The 20,379-nt window shown below is 38.3% G+C and overlaps 1 long non-coding RNA gene and 1 other non-coding gene across 2 annotated transcripts in view; one reads left to right on the top strand and one right to left on the bottom strand.

Moving 5' to 3' along the window:
• LOC144380457 (uncharacterized) overlaps window positions 1–20,379 on the top strand; it is a 167,772-nt gene that overhangs the window by 142,766 nt on the left and 4,627 nt on the right. Inside the window, exon 3 of the long non-coding RNA XR_013444614.1 lies at window positions 15,246–15,302. This is a non-coding gene — a long non-coding RNA (uncharacterized LOC144380457). The remainder of the gene's footprint in view (window positions 1–15,245; window positions 15,303–20,379) is intronic.
• LOC118545672 (U6 spliceosomal RNA) lies at window positions 1,967–2,070 on the bottom strand. The gene has a single exon (XR_004922192.1). It is a non-coding gene; the product is annotated as a U6 spliceosomal RNA (small nuclear RNA).

Raw genomic sequence — 20,379 nt, 5'->3', positions numbered from 1 at the left:
TTTAATATTCTGTCCAAAGTTTTGTTGTAATTTTTCTTATTTTTTCATAATTTTGAACAATTGCCTTTATATTTACTGGTGTTATTTATAAGTGTCTCTTCCAGTGAAGCGAATCAAATACATTTTGAACAAGGAATGACAGAAGACAATTAATATGTACATATATGCATAAAACGGAATTGTTAAAATACTTCAAACCATCATACAACGTTCATAGAAATTTATGATTCTCATGCATACAAACTATCCTAAATTGGTTTTCAACTACTTAGCAAAAAGCTCTAAATCCACAAAAATTTGAGTATAAATGTGCGCACTGGCACTGCCCATATTTAAGAATATTATCTCCTCCCCTTCTAGTTGTTCCTGATATTTTTCATTATCATTAAGTTGACACAATAAGAAGCTAAATGTGAACGGATACTAAAACTTGAAACCAGAAACGTGTGATGATCAAAGAAAAGATAAAATGGGGTGATGTTGATGTTTATAATTTACGTTCTTCTTGAAGCTTCATTTTATTAACTGCTTCCTAAATATTATTCTGGTCTCATTTATTAATTAGGCATCAATATCCAAGGCCATTTTAAAGACAGTCATGACCATGTTAGTAGATACTTTATAGTAACAGTCAAAATACAGTCATAATTGAAAAACACAATTGATAATTTTGATTATTTGACAGGAAAGGAATATTCTTGGCCATCAATACTGTCATTTCTCGAGAAAGATTAGAATACAATTGCACAGGTGAGAATGCGTTCCCCTCTAAAGAGCAGGCAGCCAAGAGGGGTCACATATCCCTGGGCCTGGGGGACAAAGCTTCCAGAAATGCTTCTACAATTGGAGGAAGGGGGTTCTGGGAAGAAAGGAGATGTATACATTAATGTTAATTTTGTACTAAAAAAGAAGGTCGCATGCTTCCCTGGATCTTTTCATGAGACCTAAGGTGATAGAGTAGCTTAGCAATGGAGGGCGGATTGCCACATCCTGTGGCACTCCGTAGGAAAGGCAAAGGCAAACACATAAGTATCCTCCTTAACAAGCAGGCCCATAGTCATATTGTCTGCGGTGATTAAATGTTCACGGTGTATCGATGGCCACATTAAATTAGCATTGTTAATTTAAACGTTTCGGTTTGATTGTTCTGTTATTATGTAATTTATACACTGATGACTTCATTTTTATAGCTGCATTGAAGATGTAAGCTACAGATAGGCTTTTTTATACATTTGTTTGAACCTACTGAAGTAATTGTCTAGTAAAAATCATTGAAGCCCACAGAGGGAGACCAAAATAACTTTGGTCCTTTCCTTAAATTGTCTGAACAATGACCAAGTTTGAGAAGCATGGCTTTGAAGAAGTAACAAATGCTGTTAAGGTGATCCCCTTGACAACAGAATAAGTAAAAACTGTCCTGTCAAAATAAGCTTGAATATACAAAGCAAATCAACACAGAGACATTTTTTCCCTCACCTATCAGTCTGGCAAAAAAATCAGTGTTTGACCATTCACCTTTCCGTGACACTATGAAGCACCAGGCAGTGACCTCCACCCCTTTGATCCAGCAATCCTCCTTCTAAAAAATCTACCAAATACACCTGCATATGCACAAATTGACAAGCTTTTAGCTAGATCAATGATTCTCAAAGAGTGAGAGGGAATGATTTTGCCTTCTTCCCCTAGGGGATATTTGGCAAAGAAGGGAGAGATTTTGGGTTGTCACAACTCAGGGAGGATGTGTGGTACTGGTATCTAGTGGTTAGAGGCCAGGGATGCTGCTAAGCATCCTGCGATGCACAAGATTGTCAACAAAAAATGAGTCGTTTCAAATATTGCAGAAGTTGAGAAACTCTGATATAAATCAATTCTTTTATTTATGTGATAAACTATGCTACTTTCCTTAGTTCCTGCCTTCTGTTTTGCTTTCAGATTTTAGGGATATCTTTTTGTGATTCTGGTCAGCATTTATGGTTTAGGTCTGTTTTGCTTTTTGTGTCATCCTTGCTCAGGGGCTATGTAATCTCTGTATCGTTCCAATTTTAGTAAATGTGCTGCCGAATCTAGGGCAGGTCTGTTTTGCTTTGATTCCTATGTGATAGATGAACTTAGAAATATCTATTAAGTTAAAATACCTTAATAATTAGAGAACCTTAAGGAAAAAAAGTTTAAGTGCCAGAACAAAAGCAATTGTAAGCATTTATTTGCTGTCCCTTACTTAGATTTTGTGCATCCCTGCACTGAAAATCTAACTTAGAGCTTTGAAACCAGCAAAATACAATTAGATTTTCACCAGATACACCAAACTCCACAGGGTACGTCATTTTATCGTTTCCTTTTGCGAATATTCTGTGTTTCTAGAGGGTTCTTTGACACAAATGCTGCCTAAACAAAGTGACAACTGCTGAAGGCAAAGAGGCTGTGCAAGTTCACTGCTAATTGTGAGCTGTATGACTCACACATTTTGATCACATGGAGCCCCAAAACTTTTCAAATGTTTATTAAAAAGAGCTAACACATAAATCAGAAAAGTACAGCTGCCTTATGAGAAGTACTGTACTGTGATAACACAAAGTTTACATCTACTTAGCAAAGGTGTATACATTTTGTACTTGAAAAATCTTTAAGATCTTTTATCTTCCTGATTCTCCAAAACTTGATTGTATAAAAGCCTATTTTTAGGAGCTAACTTTCCCTTTCCCTCTCCATAAAAAAATATTTTGAAATTGAGGAAAACCTCCACCAAAAAAAAAAAAATCAGCCATTCCTTCATGTTCGTCCTCCCTCTCACGTTCATTGTATATACTAATCTACCTTCAGAGATGCCAATACTGTATATAGTTGATATCCACAAGTATTTCCATTTAATTATTGAAGCCTTGGGGCGCCTGAGTGGCTCAGTCGTTAAGCGTCTGCCTTCAGCTCAGGTCATGATCCCGGGGTCCTGGGATCGAGCCCCGCGTCGGGCTCCCTGCTCAGTGGGGAGCCTGTTTCTCCCTCTCCCACTCCCCCTGCTTGTGTTCCCTCTCTAGCTGTCTCTCTCTCTCTGTCAAATAAATAAATAAAATCTTTAAAAAAAAAAAGAATTATTATTGAAGCCTTTATGGGAATGGCGGTGTCAAAATGAAACTAAGAAATGAGAAACTAATTTTAACTTCCGAAGCACTGAAACTCCTGTGCGGATCTGTCTCTATGGTTGTAATAATTCTAAGAATCTCCATCAGTAAAAATAGAGATATAATTATCATCTGGGGACAGACGGTGAGGCAAGTAATAATGATGTGAGCAAATGTCCATGCTACATATATCCCCCTTGTCTAGAACTCAAATACATTGGATATAAGGCCCTAAGGGAGAGGAACAGAATCACCATTGACAAAAATCATGATTAAAATAATCATGATTCTACATTATGTTTTAAAGCTGATCTGTTAAGAGTCTCAGTATTTTATTAGAAAAATCATATTCTCAATTAAGAAATAAGCCTTTTGCCATGTTCCCAATTTGGACAGAGTCTGTAGTCATTCTATGTGGATTGAGTTGTTGACAACTAAGACAGTGTATTATCTGGTTGTTGGATAAAATCAGGTTCATGATAAATATAGGTGGCAACTTTAAAAGAATAAATGCAGGCTTCTAAAATAAGTATTTTAAAAATTCAAAGCTGCAAGTCAACAGTCCTTAGTCCTACTGTAATAATCCTTTTAATATTGGAGAAATTTTCTACACTTTTTAAAATGTTAGAAAGACACTTGATGAAATCAGTATTCATAATAAGTATCTATTTAACTTCAATTATGTTTGAATAGGTATGTAACTACTCACTTCTGTTGTTTTTTCTATCTTACAATATATAATGGTTAGCACAGGCTTGTCTTCTCAGAAAACCTCCCATTGTCAATTGTCCCCCATACTGAGAAAATATTTATGAACCACTAAGACCTATAGATGACAAGTCAGTTAAACTTTCTAGCTGTGGCTAAATTCATGGATATGGGGGAAATAATACTGCCTCCAAGGCCAATATATAAACATACTTTAAAAAGAACATTTTTGGGGTGTCTGGGTGGTGCAGTCGGTTAAACATCAGGCTCTTGGTTTCGGCTCCGGTTGTGATCTCATGGTCGTGGGATCAAGCCCTGAGTCCAGCTCATGCACAGTGCTGAGTTTGCTTGAGATTCTCGATCTCTTCCCTCTTCCCCTACCCCACGTGTGCACGTGCTCTCTCTAAAATAAATAAATGAATCTTTAAAAAGAAGAAGAAGAAGAAGAAGATTTTTCTGGGGTGCCTGAGTGGCTGAGTCAGTTAAAGATCTCACTCTTGATTTCTGCTCAGGTCATGATCTCAGAGTTATGAGATGAGCCCCAGGTTGGGTTCCACACTCAGCAAGGAGTCTGTTTGACCCTCTTCCTCAAATAAATAAATAAATAAAGTCTTTAAAAAGAACATTTTTCTTGTGGTTTATATTTACATTTTCATTCCTTTGTTCATTAAGCAAATACTAATTGAGGGCTTTGTCCTCATTGAGCTTATGATCAATAGAATAGGACTGACAATAAGCTGCCAATGACACAACTGGTTTTAAAATTATTACAATGATAACTGCTACCATGAATAAATAAATGAGGCGAGGAGAGTGTAGGTGCTGGGACCCTGACTGCTAATGATTTCCCCACGAGGAGACCAATACACCAAACCTGAAGGGGGGAGTAAGAGTTAGCTGGATAGAGAGGGACAAATCACCTTCAATGTATCAGAGCAGCATATGGGAATTTTCCATGGTGGAAACCAGGCTGGCCCATGTAAGAAAGAACTTTTATGGATGGGACAGAGGGAGTGGGAAGAACTTCTCAAGAGATGAAGGGGGCGGGGCGCTTCGGTGGCTCAGTGGGTTAAGCATCTGCCTTCGGCTCAGGTCATGATCCCAGGGTCCTGGGATCGAGCCCCATGTCGAGCTCCCTGCTCAGTGGGGAGTCTGCTTCTCCCTCTGCCTCTGCCTGCAGCTCCCCCTGCTTGTGCTTGCACTCGCTCTCTCTGTCAAATAAATAAACTAGATCTTAAAAAAAAAGAGAGAGAGAGAGAGATGAAGGGAGCAAAATAGGCAAAACCATGCTGGGTATGGTGAGGATTTGGGATAAGAATAATTGGAGGCCACTGAATGTTTTTATGTGCTTACGGAAGTAATGTGCTCTTTTAATGGTAAAGTGAGCAAAAGGGGTTAGGAGAGAAGTCAATGAAATTTCCCCAGTAGTTCAGGGCAAGTAGTACCTTGCAAGAGGGTGAGAGGATGATACAGATAAAGTGAGAGATACATGAGCAGTCCTGACTGACTAGAATCACAAGCTTATCGCTTCTGTTCTATATTCATACTCTTTAACATATATACAAAATATTTAATCAAACAGGTTTTAGAGAATTGCACAATGATACACACACACACACACACACACAGTGTCATAATACAATAATGGTAATCATCGTTTGGATGTGCCAGCAGTCATTATATTGAAAAAAGCGGCATGTCTCCCATCCAGATAGTGTCCCTGCGTAATTACTATTCAATCTAATGTCTGAACCATAGTGCCCAAAGATCAAGTAGCAGGAGCTATGTTGGCCAAGGGTGGCAGTTACTTGGGTGAATTTTCTCAGGACAATGATTGAATTTTAATCAATATGGTAGAACCAGGAATTTTTAAAAACAGAATACTTGACTAAATGTGATAATTTAAAACTATTGAATTGTTAACACATTTATTTACAAAATCAATAACCATTTTAATCTTACATTAAATACATTTTATGGCAAACTCAACAAAAATATCTCCATGATGGAGAAATGAATATCAAAGTATAATGGAAATTGTTAGCTACGTTACTTCCCTTATTTTCTGTAGTTTCCTGTGCTGTAATAATAAGCATGTACATTTGTTTCACAAAAGGACAAAACAAGAATTTATACCTTCATATAAGAAATGAAGGTAATTACCGAAGACAAAATTGAAATAGGCTAGATTACAAGGTATTCAAAGAAAATAGAGGATGATGGATAAATTACCAGGAGCTACTTTCTTTGAACATATAATTAAGAAATGCCATCCACATACTCTTATTATTTTTATAAAATTGCATCTTTTTGAAGGGGTATTTCATTTACATGTTTTTACTTCACTTTTGTAAGGTCATTTCAAAGACCAGACATTTTGATTAACTTAAAATAACTGCATTTTCCTCTGCTATGGCTGAAGAACAGTAAGCAACAAAATGAAAATTGGCCACACACCTGATGCTCTTCTTACATGTTTTCTTTTGAGAAAAGATACCAGAAATGAAAGATAAAGGAACTGCCTGAAACACAAATATTTTATCTGAGCTTTTAGCAATTACATCCAATTTCAGACTCTACCCACGATTTAGGGGTCATATTTTTTTATTGCTTTCTTTTCATAGAATATTCTTTTGTGTGATTCTGAAAAACCTCACTCAAAAATGGAAGATGGGCACATTACTACAGCGCTATCACAGAATACCCACCTAGAACTTTAAATGATAATAAAGGTAAGATCTAACACAGGACACTCACTGAGAACCATGCACTTTCTGCACTTTCTAAGGATTCCACATCTATTTGCACATTGAATTATCAAAAATAAACCTGGGTAACAGGTACTGTTATCATCACCACATTAATGACGAGGAATCTGAAGTTTATAGTGAGGAAATTTTTGCAAGGTCCACAGAGACCAAATGGAAGAAGGAACACTGTCCAACTTCACAGCCTGGGATATCAGGCCTGTCAAATGGCACAACCGCAGAGAGTGTGCTATCGTCTCATAATCTGGAAGTGTGCGGGGCATAACCTATAACCTGTACAAGAGAGTGTGCTGGTCCTTAGGGTCAGAGATAGAGGAAGAGAAGGCAGCAACGGAGATGGAGCACAGACACCCAGTGAGATAATAAATTAAGAAAGCTAAACCAAGAGCAAAAAGAACTTCAACTAGTCAAATGGTAAATTCTGCTGATGCGTTGATTAAGTTCAGAGCACAAATCTGGACCACTGGATTAAAGGCATGAAAGACAAAGTTGGCGGTCTAGTCCAGGAGGGTCCTACTAAAGTGAGGAGGACAGAAGCCTTAATGAAGTGAACTGACCAGAGAAAATGAAGTGAGGAGAAGCAGAACAAAGGGTACAGCTGAAGCCAATGTGAGGTCTTGGGAGAACCAATGACAGTCTTTTCAGGGGCTGTTTGTAATTACAAACAGAATCTCACAAGAGAGTTTACATATAACATACAAACCAAACACAGCAAGCTGACTGGCCTTGGGCGAAATGAGACCAGCCGGACACATAAAGCAGCCAATCAGACACAGAAGAGACAAGTTAGTCAAAGAACAATGCCCTTGAGCTACAAAACACCTGGGAAATAGAGGAGCCACAACTCTGATATGCAGCTAAACATTAAAACCACTCCCTACAGGGAACATCCCACAAAGAAAAGTCACTGAACTAATCGCCAGAGAGGCACAAAGAACACCTGGACCAAGAGTTACTTAGCAAGAAGAAATACAAATATAGGGGAACTTCCCCCTTCAGAGAATGATCTGTAATCATCTAGAAGTGACATGGTGAAACAAAGTCTAAATATTTAAGGAGAATAATGTCCTGGTAGGACCATACCAACTGACTTAAATAGAACGATTCATAAATATAACATGCTGGATAGATGTTCATTGAACCTCTTGACAACAGTCTGTGTTTTGTTCATTTTGGCATCTGAGACAAAACAGTATCTGACAGCAAAAGTGCTCACTTGATTGTTGTTCAATGCTGAAAGTATTAAAATGATCAATCCTGGTTAATGCAAGGAAGTTGTGCATGTGAAGAGTGGGAATGGAGAGAGAGCAGAGGGCTCCTGGCATTTTCATTTAATGAGGCTTGACAGTTTTACTGGGCCGGCGGAAAGAAGATAAAAATAAATGGAGGCTGATGGGAAGAGAGTGGTGGGGATTCTTACCTCCTACTTATTATGTTTACATAGAGGGGCCTATTCACTCACAAGGTAAAGTATGGAAGAAAAAAAAAAAAAACCTCCATCTTCAACCTGCCTCCTCCAGCATGACTCACTGTCCTAGGAAAAGCAACATATTGAATCAGTGAATTTGGGTGAACCGAACATGAGCAGAGCAGCAGACCCTTCTCTTTCTGTCCCCAAAATGTGAATCTAGGAATCGATCCTTTCTCCTCCTCCTTCATGTGGAAGTTCCTTTTTCTCTGCAGGAAGTCCACTACTGGCCAACTTGATGTGCATACCTTCAATTTGGGGAAGGTAGCAATCAGACATATGTGTCCAAAATTCCAAGCCACATTCCAGTTCATCTTTACTAATAATGAGCTGACATTTTAATCTCCGTCTGCCTTATTTCTATAGCTACTTCTCAGTTGGTTATAAACTCGGATAAGGGTGTAATTAGTATTCCCTCCTAAAGCCCCATCACCGTTCAAGCCACAGAGTGAAGTACTTTAATTTCTACCATATGGGATTTAAGAGACAACAAGAAAGACAAAATGGCAGGGACAGTGTGACTCTCTGTACACTAACTTAATGTGCTGGGTAAACTGTGTTTAAATTACAGTCAAGGGGGAAGATAGCTGGTTTCCCTCTTCATATACTGAAGAGTCAAATCATACTCAGAGTCCTGGCCAGATTTGTCCCTTAATAAAGAAATAGGGGAGAAGGCAAGGGCACGCAGGGACACTTAGAGTGCAAGCAAGTTGGTCACGCTCTTGAAATAATGACAGGAAAAGGAAGAAAATTATTATGAGGTATTGTTAAAAAGACCAGACAAGAGAGAGAGGTCAGCATAAAGACAGAGAAAATATTAAAGTTGAGAGGGAACTGATCAAATCTGCTTTGGTATAGAAAGACATGCTTAGGACGCCTAGGTGGCTCAGTAAGTTAAGCATCTGCCTTCGGCTCAGGTCATGATCTCAAGGTCCCGGGATTGAGCCCCACGTTGGGCTCCCTGCTCAGTGGAGAGTCTGCTTCTCGCTCTCGCTCTGCCCCTCTGCCCTGCTCATGCTCCCATGCTCTCTCTCTCCTCTCTCTCTCCAACAAATAAATAAAATCTTAAAAAAAAAAAAGAAGACATGCTTCAGAGCACGTGAGTGGCACAGTCAGTTGGGCATCTGACTCTTGCTTTTGGCTTGGGTCTTGAGATCCAGTCCCACGTGGGGATCCGTGGTGAGCGCAGAGCCTGCTTAAGGTTCTATCTCCCTCTGCCCTTCCCCCCCTCCCCCTCTTCCTCTCTCTCTTCAAAATAAATAAATCTTAAAAAAAAAAAGACAAAGACATGCTTCAAGAGAACAAAAAGAACATTCACAAATTAAAGTGTCTTTAGCCAAAAAATGAGCTTGTTAAATTTGATAGCACTAAGCAGAGAAAAAAGTATTTCGGAGAGAATGATGGATGAAGATAAGCCTGCAATCTTTCCATATAGCTATTTTGAACATCAAGTATTATTTTTCATTATGAAAAGTAATGAAGCAATTAAATTAGAATCATATCAAATATTGTATTTTCAAGAACATTTTGAGAGTTTATTATCCCTAATATGCCTTTCAAATTTCCCAAACTGTGTTGGCAGCTTCCTAAGACATCTTGCTCATCTAGGAGAAAGTAGACAGTTTTTAGGTAGTAACTTTTAAATTTTTTTCAGTTTTATTGAGATATAATTGACATACTGTGTTATATAAACTTAAGGTGTATAGCATAGTACCTTGATTTACATATATTGGGAAATGATTCCCACAGTAAGTTTTGTTAATATCTATCACCTCATGTAGTTCCAAAAAGTACATGTTTTTTTCCTGTGATGAAGACTTTTAGAATCTACACTCTTAGCAAGTTTCAAATATTTTAGGTTGTAACATTTGATCAGTTCCTATTATCAGATTTACGATTTCTTTAGTTTACAAACTGACAAGTATACAAGGCAGTAGAGTAGTGAGAACATATAATGAATCCTATATACGAACATTTCATTCTACCTTCCCTTATACATAAAATCATTTTCCTTCATTAGGATAAGTTTCCGATAGAAATCAAGCTTTGAACACTTACTCCCAGTTCAAAGTTTCTACAGTGAAATTTAATCAGCCATTAAACTTCACTTAAGTATAGCAGAATGACACAAAACAATCTTTGCACATCTGAATGGCCATTCCTGAAGTACTATAAATATCATTTGCCTGCTTTATAAATTTTGGTCCATTTTAATCAAGAAATACTTAAGAAATTTATTTGAGTCCTGAAACATGGCAGTTAAGTGTTACACATTTGAACTCTGAGGCAAATCCACTCTATTATATGCTTCCCTTATTTGCCTATTAGTCAGTTTTTACTATTAGTTGAAGAAAGGAAGGCTTATAGGGTTTCATTTATTAAAAACTGAATTTCCAGGGGTGCCTGGGTGGCTCAGTCCATTAAACATTTGATTTTTAGTTTCGGCTCATGTCATTATCTTGGGGTTGTGGGATCAAGCCTCTCCTTGGGCTCTGCCCTCAGTGGGGAGTCTGCTTCAGGATTCTCTCCCTCTCCCTCTGCCCGCCCCCTCCCCATGAGCACTCTCTCTCAAATAAATAAAAGTCTTTAAAAAACTGAATTTCCTGGGGCACCTGGGTGGCTCAGTCGGTTAAGCATCTGCCTTCGGCTCAGGTAATGATCCCAGGGTCCTGGGATGGAGTCCGCATTGGGCTCCCTGCTCTGCTGGAGCCTGCTTATCCCTCTCCCTCTGCCTGCCACTCTCCCTGCTTGTGCAATCTCTCTCTCTCTCTCTCTCTCTCTGTCTCAAATAAATAAAATGTAAAAAAAAAATTCAATTTCCAAAATTCCTCTTATTATTTTACTAAGGGAAATTCTGGTTCCAGGTTATACTATTTCCAAGATAAATGGGATTGGTTTCCATCTGTCCAATTTTAATTTGAAGAAATAATTCCATAAAGAGTCAATGGGAATGTTGCCAATAGAAAAGTCCACACTTTCCATGTGGATATATTCCAGTTTTATTTATAAATTTAAGACCTATGTGATTCATTTGGACTTATTTGCAATTACAAAATTAAAATCTACTCAGATAAAAGGAAACAGCAACTATTAAAAATAGCATTATTAAAATTTAATTGTATGAGTTAATAATACTCTCTCCTTTTTTTTGTTTATTGCAAAATGAGTACTACTTCTATCTAGCTGGTAAATAAAAAGAATGCAATTTCTCTGAGATAGCGAACTTTTTCTGTATTTCCTAAGAACCTATGGGATGTAGGTGGATATATGGGAAGGAAATTATTGTGACAAACGTTTTCTTTCATTTATTAAGAAATATTTAGGGAGGAGCTGAGATGGTGGAGTAGTAGGAAGACATTATGCTTGCCTCGTCCCTAGTACACAGCTTTATAATTATCGCATTATTCTGAACACCCAGGAAATCAATCTGAGGACTGAAAGAACAAACTGCACACAACTAGAGGGAGAAAAGAGGCCACAACGTGGAAAGTAGGAGGTGCAGGGATGTGACTTGGAGGAGAAAAGAATTGTGGGTGCTGCTGAGGGGAGAGAGGCCTGATCAGGGAGAGAGGAGAAAGAGAGAGAGGTAAAGCAGCACACAGGGGATTGCAGAAGAAAAACACTTCTCCAAAAACATTGACCAGGCAAACGAGGGGTTGATTATGGCAAGAAATGTTTAATAGTTCCCATTCTCTTCTATGTATATTATCAAGGCTACTTTATAAGAAACAGCACCCACTGATAGTTCTGTGTCCTGGGAAACGTTTTAGCCACAAGGGAACTGGGATTATTAGTCCTATCCATTATAGTAGAGCTCAGGGATGATTTCTAGTCTCAGTAGGGGATTTGACATACTGCCTAGGGCTCCATCCTAAGACCCGGAGACAGCACTCTTTGCCTTAGGAGAGAGATGGTGTATGTGAGGGCAAGAGCTTCCCACACCATGGTGTTACCAGGGACAGAAAAGTCTGTTTTCTTTCTTTCTTTCTTTCTTTCTTTCTTTCTTTCTTTCTTTCTTTCTTTCTTTCTTTCTTTCTTTCTATTTTATTTATCTACTTGATAGAGAGAGGAGAGAATACAGAGAGAGAGTGAGAAGCAGACTTCCCACTGAGCAGAGAGCCCCACATGGGGCTCGATCCCAGGACCCTGAGATCATGACCTGAGCCGAAGGCAGACGTCCAACTGACTGAGCCACCCAGGCACACCCAGAAAAGTATTTCGTGTATAAGTGGTGCTCAGTAAATACTTTTGGATGGATATATGAATAGATGAATAGATTTTATAAATCCAAAGTAAATAAAATATGGCAGAGACTGCAACTTGATTCCCCAATATTTATTTCCTTCTTTCTCCTTTGTTAGTAATAGAAGACCCCCCAATTATATCTTGATCTGTCAAGAGACAACATTTCCCAGGCTCAACTGCAGCTAGACATGTCCATATGACTGAGTTCTGACCAATGAGATGCAAGTAGAAATGATGCGTGCATCTTCAGGTCATGGCTTTAAAGGGAACCAGCTTGCTCTCCACTGCAGATGTGACTCCTCAATTGATGGGCAGATGAGGACAACACAAGGGATGGTAAAGCAACAAGAGAAAAGAAACCTGGGTCCCTGGATGATCTGAGACACAGGCACCACACTCCTTGGGCCTACAAGTCTAGGCTTTCATATGAAAAAGAAAAAAGCCTGTCTTATTTGTCATTGTCATTTGGTCACTGTTAAAATAACAAATATATTCTTCATTAATATGTAAGATGAGTCAGAGCACCTGGGTGGCTCAGTTGATTAAGCATCTGACCCTTGAACTCAGCTCAGGTCATGATCTCAGATAAGTTCAAGCCCCACTTTGGGCTCCACGCTGGGCATGGATATACTTAAAAAAAAAAGAAAAATGTAAGATGACTCATTGGTTTTCTATTTAAAAATTGTCCCCAAGTATGCATAGAAGCATGGAAGATCATATGCCTAATTGATTATGGTGTAACATCATCTAAGGGGGATTGGATTAAGTTTGGGGGGGGCTATCCATATTACCTCAGGAATTTCTTGAATTGTTAATAATGAATATTTAGTTAAGTAACAGAAATAGCCATTATTATATATTAAAACTACAGTTGACCCTTGAACAACAGGGGTTTTAACGGTGTGAGTCACTTACACATGAATTTTTTAAGACAAATGTACTACAGTACTGTAAATGTATTTTCTCTTATGATTTTCTTTCCTTTTTTTAAGATTTATTTATGGGGGGCCTAGATGGCTTGGTTGGTTAACATCAGACTCTTGTTTTCAGCTCAGGTCATGATCTCAGGATACTGGGATTGAGCCCCACATCGGGCTTCACACTCGGCATGGAGTCAGCTTGAGATTCTCTCTCTCCCTCTGCCCCTCCCCCTGCTCTTGCTCTCTCTATCTCTAAAATAAATGAATAATCTTTTTTAAAAAAAGACTTTGAGAGACAGAGAAAGTGTGGGAGGAGAGGCAGAGGGAGAGGGAGAGAGAAACTTTTTTTTTTTAAGATTTTATTTATTATTTGTCAGAGAGAGAGAGCACAAACAGGGGGAGTGGCAGAGAGAGGGAGAAGCCAGCTCCCCGGTGAGCAGGGAGCCCGATGTGGGGCTTGATCCCAGGAACTTGGGATCATGACCTGAGCCAAAGGCAGATGCTCAACCAACTGAGCCACCCAGGTGCCCCAAGAGAGAGAAACTTAAGCAGACTCTGCACTCATCCAGGAGCCCCACGTGGGGCTCAATCTCATGACCCTGAGATCATGATCTGAATCAAAATCAAGAGTCAGACACCCAGGCGCTCCAGTCTCTTAACGATTTTCTTAATAACGTTTTCTTTTCCTTATCTTACTTTATTGTAAGAATACAGTATATAATACATATAACATACAAAAATATGTGTTAATCACCTGTGTGTGTTGTCGATAAGGCTTCCGATCAACAGTAAGCTATCAGTAGTTAAGATTGTGGGCAATCAAAAGTTATGTGCAGGTTGTCTCTTGTGCAAGGGGTTAGTGCTCCTATCCCCTGCATTGTTCAAGATCAACTGTTCTTTACCCTCTCTCATAACTCCTTCAGTTATATTTCATTTATATGATTTTGAAATAATTAGATCAGAGACAGAGCTGTGATAAAACTGGAATCAAAGTAAAAAAATAGATATACTTGAAGCAAACTAGCTGTGTTGGGGTGCATGTAGCTGGTTTAAGTTATAATTATGCAGGTTATGACCTGCTAATGAGGAGGCACAAAGACACCCACAAGGGTTTGGCAGGTAGCTCCTTCAGCATCCCAGCTCCCACTTTGGGGAAGTGAAAACCCCAGGATCATTTTTGATTGAAGGGGCATTTTCAATATACCTACACACAGAAAGTAAAGTCCCAAGATTTACTACTGACAAGCCCCGGAAACCAGGCTGTGGTGGGGACACAGTGAGCTTGGGGAAGAGCAGTCCTCCCCTTCACAGGTCACGAGTCATCAGGAGACAGAGGGCAGGGGAGCAAGTATCTATTACTTAATAGGTGGTTGAGGCTGAGGTCATTAACTTTTTGCGGGCTTAACTCCAAGCAGTTACTTTAAAAGGCGCCCTGATAAAAGCAAAGCAGAAACTTGTAGTGAGAATCCCAAGCTCTGGTCCTTAACATCCAGACTCTGGGTGTGAGCAGGGTTGTCATACTGTCAAATGCCTACGCAGCAACTTATAACAGCTGTTTTCTGATCACACTAGGGAAGGTATTTTTGTTCCTGCAAGGAATTGCATGTTCAAGTTTGTGGTCAACTTGCTTTCTGAAGAATGCATAAACATAGATTTCTTTTACTCTTGAATTTAATGATAGAGTGCTACAGGAATTTCCTTTTCGATGTGGATTAGGCTCATTCCCAATTACTGCATATGGAATTCAATTGAAAAATAAAGATTGCATCATTGGGATTTGATTTTGCCAGATCATATTAACTTTTTGAGAAATCTTAAGACTAAATGTCAGAAGGATTATGAGGGCCCAAGTTCACTGTCCGAAATTAAAATCAAGATGGTTTTGTCCTTCTGTACCCATGGGCAATTTCAGTCCTTACTAAACTCACGTTCAGACGAGTTCGACCAAAATACTTGAATCCTAAAGCTGAACTTGTTTAAAACAGATCTTCCTCTAATTATTATTATCATCTACCTGCAGCTAAACAACAAATCCGCTTGCTGAACACTACAGATCTCAGAAGAATCATCACTTTAGGTAAGAGGGTGAAGGAGATAACCTTGCCATAATGTTAGCACTTTAAAGTTTATTTCCCTTTTTACTGGTATTGTACAAACACAAACATTATAGCAGTAAACTTGACTTCCTAGCAGGCATCAGATATATCTAAAAATAATGACTGACACAAACATAAATCACTCTACTACTACCAGGGTTAAAACACTTCATTAACAAAATGCTTACCCAAAAAGATAAACTGCCCCAAATCAATATCTTGATAAATATTCAAAGGTACAAAACTTTTAAGAGCACTCCATGGCTTGCTCAAAATGTGCTTTTCATTTTGCTGGTGGCGTATTATTTATTACAAGTGAAAAGTTGCATATTTGGAAAATGAGATAAAGTACTTTAAATTATTTGTTGTCAAAATTAGATGCCAGATTTCCTAGTAAAAAACTGTAATTTACGTATAATGTATACCTTACGCTTGATTATAAAAAAAATGTTTGGGCATTACATCTAATTTATGTGAATTCTTCTATTTCTTTAAAAAGGAGGCATTTTATCTAAGCTTGTATTTTTTTTTTTTTAAAGATTTTATTTATTTATTTGAGAGAGAGAATGAGAGACAGAGAGCATGAGAGGGAGGAGGGTCAGAGGGAGAAGCAGACTCCCTGCCGAGCAGGGAGCCCGATGCGGGACTCGATCCCGGGACTCCAGGATCATGACCTGAGCCGAAGGCAGTCGCTTAACCAACTGAGCCACCCAGGCGCCCTCTAAGCTTGTATTTCTAAAATTAAGGACACGACACATGGTCTCCATCATATTCCTTAAAATGAGAAGGAAATCACAAAAAGAAAGGAAGAAATTAATGTACACTGGAAGTGGAAATTTCAGTTATTACAGATTTTTCTCTTTTTACTGTTGACAGAATCATAATTTCTGTCTTATTAATCTATTTGTAATTTTAATTACTGCCATTTGGTGGTATGACAACTAAGTGAAGACCGCAAATATAAGAAGTGAGGACTCTTTGAGCACTACTCAAATGATGTATAAGTAAATGGATGTTATGAATATCTCAAAAAAATTTTCCCCACTATACTTCATAATCAAAGTGGCTATTTAAAACACCACTAAATCTTGTTAGTTAAAGCAATCAAGAAGTATGCATATTACCATATCAAAACTTTAATATTTTGAGAAATGTTTTAAAATATAAGTAGTTTCCTTTCTAATCCTAGCTCTTTTATTTTCTGTATTTAGAAACTTTTCGGCGGGGTGGGGGGGGGGGTGGAGCGCGGTGGTGGAAAGGATCCATAGACTTCACCAGACTACTACAGGTTCTTAAACCCCTGCTTTAAAATGCTCTAGCCTAGGGGCGCCTGGGTGGGGTGCTATAAAGAGAAATGTTCTGGGGCACCTAGGTGGTTCAGTCAGTTAAGTGTCTGCCTTCAGCTCAGGTCATGATCCCAGGGGCCCTGGGATCGAGCCCCGCATGGGGATTCCTGCTCAGCGGGGAGCCTGCTTCTCCCTCTCCCACTCCCCCTGCTTGTATTCCCTCTCTCGCTGTCTCTGTCAAATAAATAAAAGCATTTTTATTCCCATTTTATATCCCAAGCAATGGGAGTGGGAGTGGGAGAGGGAGAGCAGGCTTCCCGCTGAGCAGGGAGCCTGATGTGGGACTCGATCCCAGGACCCTGGGATCATGACCTGAGCCGAAGGCAGATGCTTAACGACTGAGCCACTCAGGCGCCCTTGCTCTAGCCTATTAATTAACCTTATTATGGTGGTAAGTTCACAATTTAAACATACATCAAACCATCATGCTGTACACCTTAAATTTACACAAATGTTATATATCAATTATATCTCAATAAAGCAAAAAAAAAAAGTGGACAATCAGCACTCTGCAACTCAAGCACACTGTATTTGTAAGGTTTTAAAAAATATTCATGATTGTGATTCTCTTACGTTGACATCTTTATTACCATTATCTGAACTCCTTTTTAAAAACACTGCACACTTTGTCAGTTCTGAGGTAGGAGTGTTTGAACAAAATTCACCAGTCAGTATGACAACTATGTTATTCTCTACCTAATTCCTAGAGAGAAATATCTCCAGGTACCTTGACTCTTAATTTATATGATCATACTTGAGATAGCAGAAAATAAACTATGTCAAACTATGTCAACTATGAAATATTAAAACTTCCTTGGTATGCATTATCTTGTCATTTTTGTGGTATCTATACATAAACAAATAACTGATGTAAAATATGAGTATCTATAAATATATGAATGTACACACACACACACACACACACCTCTACCCCCCAAAAAAGATAACTGCTACCTGGCAAAAAATGTACAAGATGACAGAAATGATTACTAAATAATATACAAAAACATACTACTACACAAAACATACCTAAAAGGGAATATATTGGGGTCCCTGGGTGGCTCAGTTGGTTAAGCATCTGCCTTCAGCTCAGGTCATGATCCTGGAGTCCCGGGATTGAGCCCCAAGTTGGGCTCCCTGCTCAGTGGGGAGTCTGCTTCTCCCTCTGACCCTCCCCCTGACTCATGTTCTTTCTCTCACTCTGTTTTTCAAATAAATTAATTAATTATTTTTTAAAAATTAAAAATAAAGATGGACTATATTAAAGAAGACTAGGTTAGTGCACAGGGAATCTGCTACATGAATATAACTATATGACTAATTCAGCTGGTCACTGTGGACAAATGAATTTGCTCATTGGGGCAGTAACTATCTCTATAATTTTGCAAAAATTAGTGTGACAGTATAACAAGTGCTGTGTATGTTTTTATGCTTTAAATATTTTTCTATTCAAACAATTCCTTACTCAAACTACTTATTCAAATACACCTCCTAATGTATATTTAAACTAAATTATTTTAAATTTTCATTTTTTGAATTCCTTGTCCATTTATAAAATAAACAGATTAGTAGGTCTTTAATTGTGGAAGATAGGGACACCTGGGTGGCTCAGTCAGTTGGGCGTCTGCCGTTGGCTCAGGTCATGATCCCAGGGTCCTGGGATCGAGTCCTGTGTCAGCCTCCTTGCTCAGCGGGGAGCCTGCTTCTCCCTCTACCTGCCACTCCCCCTGCTTGTACTTGCTCTCTCTGACAAATAAATAAATAAATAAATAAATAAAGCTTCTGTATCTTGGCATTAAGAAAAAAATATGTTAAAAAATTGTGGAAGATAAATATAATTGTAATAATCTCAAAAATAAGCTTAAATATGAGGTTAAGTATTTATAGAATATATGTATTTTTTTCTATGTAGATGAAGGAGAAACCATCAGTGATCTGGTGAAAATAAAATATAATTTATCCATACAGAAAGTAATTACACTAAGACATATTATCAATATTTTCCTTGTGTGTGAACTCTAGAGTATTCTGGGGCCATGTGCACTAGAGTCCAAATAAATAACAATATTTATATTCCTGGGGTGCCTGGGTGGCTCAGTCGTTAAGCGTCTGCCTTTGGCTCAGGTCATCATGATCCCAGGGTCCTGGGATTGAGCCCCACATCGGGCTCCCCGCTCCGCAGGAAGTCTGCTTCTCCCTCTCCCACACCCCCTGCTTGTGTTCCCTCTCTCTCTGTGTCTCTCTGTGTCAAATAAATAAATAAAATCTTAAAAAAAAAATATTTATATTCCTCAAAAATATGCCAATAAGTCAGATACACAGAAAATCTAAATTGAATCTGTGGGAAAAGGGGAATTATAATATAGATAAGAGCTTTTGAAATTTATTATGCTGTTTTTGTGACATGAATAATCATATATCCACCTAAATTGCAAAATTGGTAAGCATGCTTAAATCTATGTGTATTTGCAGTATGTAGCACATTTGTAATATAACATCAAAATAAATTTATTTTTCATTCTAAAATCTACAGGTGGATATCGAACACTCTGGACCAACAAAGTACGTGAAATAATAAACATACAGTTAGATGTAATTTCAGAGGGTTAGAATGGCTGAGGAAAATATATAAGCTTTTCTCGTTATACTTAACTTCAGAGTCTTAAAGCATTAAATTGGAAATTAGTTCAATGAAAGTGATAATTAACATCATGTCACTGATCTTGTCCTACAAGTTCTTAAGAAATTAGTACCCTGACAATACATGCATCACTCAATCAATCACAATAGATTCACATTCCATTGTATTTCCACTATAACAGGTAATGGAGTCCTTTTCCAATTATCTGTTACAGTGGATAGGAGAAAATAGAATGCACAAAGAGAAAACTTGGCTCATGGAACAATAATAAAGGGACCCTTGGTTTGAATGGAACCTTGGTGAGGTACAGAAAAATAAAAATATGTAAGTAAAAGTAAAATATCAACAGATGATCCAGTCAAAAGGGAAAAGCCCACAGATAATCTCCAGTGATCTACTAAGTAAATAATGGCAACTGAGCTATTTAGAATTTATATAATACATAGCTGTACAGTTATGTCAGTTTTCTTCTTAAGGACATTTGTAGATAAAAGCTACTAATTATCTTTGATTTCTTCATAAAATGATTCAATACCTACTACACAATCTCTTTCAGAACATTGCCATTACTATTTGATTTTACTACTATAATCCAACATAGTCTAAAGACCTCACATTTAACTAAATAAGTAGTTAAGAAGCCAAATGAATAAAGGGTGTAGAACATGTCTACCATCACCTACAATGTCCTGGACTTCGTGCCAAAACTTTTGTGAAAAAAGATGTGCAAGAAATTTATCTTTTTTTGTTTTCATTGGCCTTATTCTAGACTGAAATTTTCTGCTTTATATTTTTATTATTTTTATAAGATTTTTTTATTTATTCATTTGAGAGAGAGAGCACAGCAGCAGGGAGGATCAGAGGGAGAGGGAGAAGTAGACTCTCCACCGAGCAGGGTGGCGGACACGGGGCTCGATCCCAGGACCCTGGGATCACGACCTGAGCGGAAAGTAGACACTTAACCAACTGAGCCACACAGGCGCCCCTGCTTTACATTTTTAATTTGGAAAAAAGAAGAGTGTCTGAAGAAAACACAAGCAACATTACTGTGCAAAGTCCAAGAGAGCAATA

The sequence above is a fragment of the Halichoerus grypus genome, chromosome X, assembly GCF_964656455.1.
Source record: "Halichoerus grypus chromosome X, mHalGry1.hap1.1, whole genome shotgun sequence".
Taxonomy (NCBI): Eukaryota; Metazoa; Chordata; class Mammalia; order Carnivora; family Phocidae; genus Halichoerus; species Halichoerus grypus.
This window is presented reverse-complemented; position numbering and strand designations above follow the sequence as displayed.